We start from the raw sequence: 6,441 nt of genomic DNA, 5'->3' as shown, positions 1-6,441 counted from the left end.
CTCCTCACACTTCTAACCAATGCAGACAGCCAGAATTCTGGGGAGAAAGAGAGCGAGACCCCAGCAACCCTGAAAAGCCAACAAAAGCAGGTCATTGGGCTCTTTCCCACAGACCGAGCACATCCTTGTTCTGTTTTCACATGGAGGAAATCTCCAAAGGGCTGCACTTTCTTGATTTGGGGTGTGTGTGTGTGTGTGTGTGTGTGTTTGTGTGTGTGTGTGTGTGTGTGTGTGTGTAATTATATACCTGAATGATAACAACATACTGGGTGCAAAGAAGCCCACCAATATGTGACTTTAGAAACCAAATAGAGGCAAATTTTTTGGGGGGACTGACTTAGTAAATGTCAAATACCTTAAATATCCTTTACTATCCAGTCCATTTGCATCTGTTTAGAAAATGAGAGCAGCCCACTAGATTTTTGCTTACGTTGCTTTGGGGTCCAGCGTTGCTTATAAAATGTATTTGTGTGATGGGTATATCAGAAGCTTAGAACCAATCTAACAGTCTGGAGAATGAGCTGTAAACATGGTACAGCTATAAATGACAAGCCCTGGGAATGCTTGTTGAAGGTGTATAAACTTCCCTAAACATTTTCTTTACTCTTTAATATATAAGCAATACAACGACTGTTTTTTTCCCTGCCAAAATTCAAGCACTTCTCACAGTAAATCGTGAATCTCCAAATGCATTATTTAAATTCTTCTTTCAAGTAAAATAACTCTATTCCAACAATAGTCGAAAGCTATTGCAAGAGTTAATGTTGGCTTTTATGTTTGCAAGGTGAAAGTGTTTGTTGCTTATTCATGGGCAAATGCAAGAGGAGACAAATCAGACACAGTTATAATCTAGTTTTCTCTCTTCAGCCTTTCACCTTTATCTTATAAGCGCTACTTCAAGAGTGGGGCTTTTGGTGCAGTTGATGGTGGGGTGTGGATGAACAGGGTTGGGCACTGGTATAGCAAAGGAACAAAGTTAACCAAGAGTGATCCTTGCTCTGTGCCCTGAAAGGAGACAGATGTGACCTGTCTCTTTGTTACCACTCAGGTAGCATCCTGGTGTCAGTTTTACAGTCAGGTAAAGGAGCAGTGTGACCAGGTACTAGCTTTAGAGATAAGTAGTCCCAGAAGTGCCAAATCTTCCCTAAACTAAATGAACAAAGTAGTCTGAACTTCACCTTTAAAGGGAGAGTTGAGAACACAGAGGAAGAGAAAATAAGTTATAGTTTATTAATAAAGGTGCTTAGAAAGATGTTTTATTTACTAAATGGTGCTTTGTTGAGATGAGAGAAAAAAATTAGAGAATAATCTTGATAAAAGGCAAGGTGAGAAAGTTGAACCTGACAAATGTAGCCCCTGCAATATGCTCTCTGGATTAATTCAGACGATGGCAGGGGGGCTCCACTCGTGGTAATGAAGCTGAAATCCACACAGTGAATTTGACCACATTTCCAGGGGACTTTCTAGACAAAAATACCATTTATGCTTTTCTCATCAGATCAAATCAGAGCTCCCTGAGAAATTTATACCTGCATTTCCCTTGATGAGTGATGGACATCCTACCTCAACTGTAGAAAAGATCAATAAGCCAACAGTCACTGAAATCGAGTTTGACTCTAAAAATTCACACATGGCCTAATTTCAGATACAGTCTGTGCTTCTAGATCTAAAATTCTATCTTCCATAATTCCAGACATTTTCATCACTATGCATAGATAAATCAGGTTAGTCTAATCATGCCCACCTCCAAAGATACAGAAGAAGGTCAAGGCGTTAATTTTCTTTTGATACAGAAACACACTTTTGCTGGTCATCTGATTCATTTCCAGTAGGAAGCAATTAAGTGGAAGAGCATGTCTGCACTACCTCGGACTGAGGATGTACAGGAAACATTGGGAAGAATTAGCAACAGAATAAGCAAGTTTTTGTCTGGTTCTTCTCCATGACCCTGCAGCGTAAATTCAGAGTGATATCAACATGTACTGATCCACATTGAAAAAGCCAGTTTCTTCCATCATGGGCTGGTCAACAGTCACAGCGGCAGCACTAGCTACTCACGTACTCATTCAAGATTTAGATTTCACAATAAATGACATCCTGAGCCTGCCTATGTCCTTGGGATTACAGATCACATAAATCCTTAGAGTCATGTTTAGACCATTGAAATACAATAAGGGTGAGGTAGAGAAGGAACATTGCTGTGGGAAATCTGATTCCTGGAGTGCTCTGAGAACCCAGGTGGCCTGGGTTTGAGTTTCACTCACATCCTGCTTCAGTCAGAGCTACCCTGATGTCAGACTGATGACTATTGGATTCTTGTGCATTTTCTCCAGTGCTAGTATGAGAGGCTGATTAAGATTTCATAGAGTTTGAAGATTATACAATTTGGAGACCTACTTTAGGGAAAATGAACACAAAATTAGGGATATAAAATTAGGTATATGGCTTTGGAGAAAGACTGTGCAAGTGAGAAGCCCTGCAACTGGAGTTGCATTAACTCTGTGTCATGCACAGTAAAGGCCCAATGCTTGTTTCTTGAGTGAATGGTTGAATTAATTTATGTAAATTTTAGCTGTTGGCTGCCCTCCCAATAACTCTGAAAAATGATAAGTATAAAATACTAAATAATCATGCTTGTACACATGTAATGACCAGTGACATGCGGAATATTGATCTGCATGATATCTAGAACATTTCTCATTTTATTGGCATGTTGCCGTGAAATGTAGATCCTTGCACTGTGATTGACCTATAGGTCATATCTCAGCCTAAGGGTTAGATGCTATTCAAGTGTTTTTTCTGCAGCAGGGTAGGTGGGTAAGTTAATGGAGCACTTTTTTTACTTGAAAGTCCCCAACTTCAAACCCAAGGAACATTATGCTAGTTGTACAACTGGAACTTAGCATGATATTGAATGCACCAATCATTTTGTCCCTTGTAGGAGTTTGAAGGATTGTCTCAATGAAATATCTTGTATCTTGCAATATATACCCATCTTTTTCCCTCAGTCTCTATGAATGCTGTTTCCAATTTCCTATAGCAATTAACTTTGTCATTTCTTGGTGTGAATGCTTGCTAAGCCCAGGCCTACCAGGCCAAATAATATTCTCACTTAATGATGTTTACGTTTTCAAATATTTGCAGATTGATATCTTGCTCTAGTCTATTCCTGTTTGCCAAAGAATACAAAGTCAGCTCCCTGAATCTTGCATTCTTACTTTCTAAGTTATCCTTTGTGTCTTTAATCACAAATTTGAGGAGGTTATTCTTTGATTTGAAATGTCATGCAATTTGGCATCATCTGTACTCTTTCTATCAACCCCATTCCAACATACCTGTTAGGAGTTAAAGAAAATATGTGATCCCTGGAGCAACTGGTTGCTTGTGTCCAGCATGCTTTAAATACTAAGGAATGGGAACTCCACCCTGTCTTCTTTATATTGTCAGAAGTCTGTGGAAAGAACTTATAAACAGACAGTGAGCTATTTCTTATACATACATATACAGGCAAGTGACAAAGGCAGTGTGGGTGTGTATTTAGCTAGAACATTAATAAAATTGATTGCATAGGAATAGAGAGAATATTCTAATGTTAACAATGTCATAATACTGTATTTTCAACATCTTGTTTAGTACATTTCAAGTCCATAACTTTGAACTAAGGTTCAAATTAAAGATTAAATGTATAAAAAATTTTCTTCTAAACAGTGTTTTAAAAAGTAGTCATAGCAACATTGACATCTTAACATTGCTCATTTTTAAAAAAGAGTTGAGTATGATGCCCCATGACTCAATTCTTGTTAACAAGAATGCTATGATAATCTGATCAAGAAACACTCAGAGTTCCAGCTCCTGGCCTTTATGGACAGAAGAAGGCTCGTTTCTCCCAGGCAGGCCAAAGCTGCTTTGGAGAGAAATGCAAAGTGAAATCTTCACTTTAGTTCCATCAGGACTCAGTTTCCTGGGAACTGGGGGAAGACCTCTCGGATGGTGACCCTATACTTCCTGTGTCAGTGGTTTCTAGACAGAAGTAATTCCAATGACCAGTAGGTAGGATGGAGGGTCTTGAAACACAGTCAAGTTTGACAGCAAAGTAGACTATCCTGGGAGGTTCTGATGGCTAGCAAGATCCTAAGGAGAGTCCTAGTAACGCTAGGTCTGTACTCATGTTCAGCAAATCCTTCAGAGTCTATAACTCTGTCTTGAAACTTCACAATGATCATTTACAATTAACACCCCAAGAAGTCCTGCAGCAAAAACATTCTTTAACTTTGAATTTCAGTTGTACATCCATTTTGGACCACAGAAATGTCTCCCACCGCCTCCCACCCTTACAACTATTAACACCTCTTACTAATGTTTCACAAAACTGCAGTGGGGACGCTTTGGCCAACTGTGATTGGTGTGGGTGGCAAGGTGTCATGTGATCCAGGCAAGAACCTATGCGAAACTTCTCCTCCATTTGTGTATTAGCTATACCGTTGGTGCCTGAGCTACTCCTACATGTGACTGACTAGCCTTTGGAATTGCAAAGCAGCCATTCACAGATAGCTCCAAATAATTTTTATTTTATTTTTTAAATTTTTGTGTCTTTGTTTCTTTATATCCACCTTATTTCTAAAAGAATTTAAGTGTACTTACAAAGACACACACACATACTCTCATATACAAATATGGCATGGAATAAAAGTATATAGAAAAGATGTCATTTGATTAAATTATTACTTACATAAGTTTACTTGTTTCTAAAAACCACAATTAAATATACATAGATCCACTGCATCAGGGTCTTGTTTGTGACTTCAAAATTAAATGTAGATCTTAAATATGCTTCACATGTGAGCCTGAGAGTCACTAAGCACTCATTGAATGTAGTTTTACATGCAACATATTTTAGAATTATTTTGAAAGACAGTGCTCACTATTTTCGATGAGTCTTTTAATTTGTCTTACTTTTTACATCACTGTATGTACAATTTAATTGTCTATACTGGGGTTATAAACCTTTCCCATTGGCTTAGACTCAGGTCTAGCACCAGCATGAGGGAATCACCTATGGCCTGCCAAGCCTGGGCCAGGAACCATCTATAGAATTCTCTCCCCATTCCTGGATACAGCTGGTTCACCCAGCTTGTCACTACTTTTCAATGACCTGTTTACTTTTCTCTTTCCCATAAAAGGCTGCAAATTCATGGGTAATGGAGATTTTACCTAATTCTTTCTATGAGCACAAAGAAAATGCTTGGCTCAAGGAATTTCTCAGGCAATATTTTTTGAATCCACACGCACTGACATGAAAGGCAAAACTTTTGCTATAATTATATCTTTACTTTCACCATGAGCCTACATCTATCTCATCCTGCAAATACACAACACAGAACTTTTTATTTGAAGTGTTTTGAAAATACTTCTATGTATATATATATCTGAAAACTGCTAACTGATGTGTTTTCTCCCTTGGTGAACATTACCAAGTGATAGAATGGTTGCTAGAATAGTGTAAGTAGGGTTATTGAGGAGGGAGACATATTAAGGAGTGGGCAGAAATAGTGATCCTTGTGCTTGTGACATAATAGTTGCATAAACCCGATAGAGGAAAAACAGGAAACATGCAGAGTATTTTGGAAAGAAGGAAACAAGGAAGCTTGAAATAAAACAGAAAAGTAAATACAGAGTCAGCAGTGTCAGTGTGGGCGTGTGGGCTGGAAGTTTGATCCTGGGGAAGAAAACAACAGAAAGAAAGAAAAGGAAGATATATTGCAGTCCTGAGGTGGACAGGGATGATTTGATCCATGGAGCAGCAAATCCAGAAGACAAAATTAGCATCACTTCAAATGCTATGTTTAAATCTGGGTTGTGTTAGCATACCTATGGCAATAAAGGTATTTGGCTCTCAATGTGTTTTAAATTTTAGGTTGAAGAGAATTTCCTAAGACTTGGCCATTTTAAAAATGAAATATTATAGGACTAAAATTTACAAGAGCCACTTTTCTGTGATTACAATCAAATGCATCTCATTCCAACTGGGAGCAGCCTATGTCTGTATATGGCATTTCAGAATCTAAGGTTGCATGAGGGTATGTATATTTAAACATGAATTTTGTAATTATGGATATTAACTTGTCTAGTACAATATCCTGGGAATGTTCCCCAAACTATGTTTTCTGTACAGCACTTTGTTTAGTTTTCAGTATCTGAAGAAATGGTTGACTTGCTAGCACTGTGGTTGGTAGAAATGTATATTTAATGAGTTTTTAAATCAACTCTCATTAAGATTTTGGATAGTTGTGCTTTAATCCTCAGTGATCTTCACACAACTTGCTGAGGGCTTGCTCTGCAGGTGTCTAGTCAGTTTTATATTTACACAGAAGATTAAGTGGAGAACTTAGTCCTTTACTCCAAGGAGTGTTCAGACTGCTGCTGGGAAGACGTGTAGATAGA

The sequence above is a fragment of the Carlito syrichta genome, unplaced genomic scaffold (assembly GCF_000164805.1).
Source record: "Carlito syrichta isolate Samal-C Ts95f unplaced genomic scaffold, Tarsius_syrichta-2.0.1 Scaffold302518, whole genome shotgun sequence".
Taxonomy (NCBI): Eukaryota; Metazoa; Chordata; class Mammalia; order Primates; family Tarsiidae; genus Carlito; species Carlito syrichta.
The sequence above is the reverse complement of the archived record's forward strand: the minus strand, read 5'-3'. Positions refer to the sequence as shown.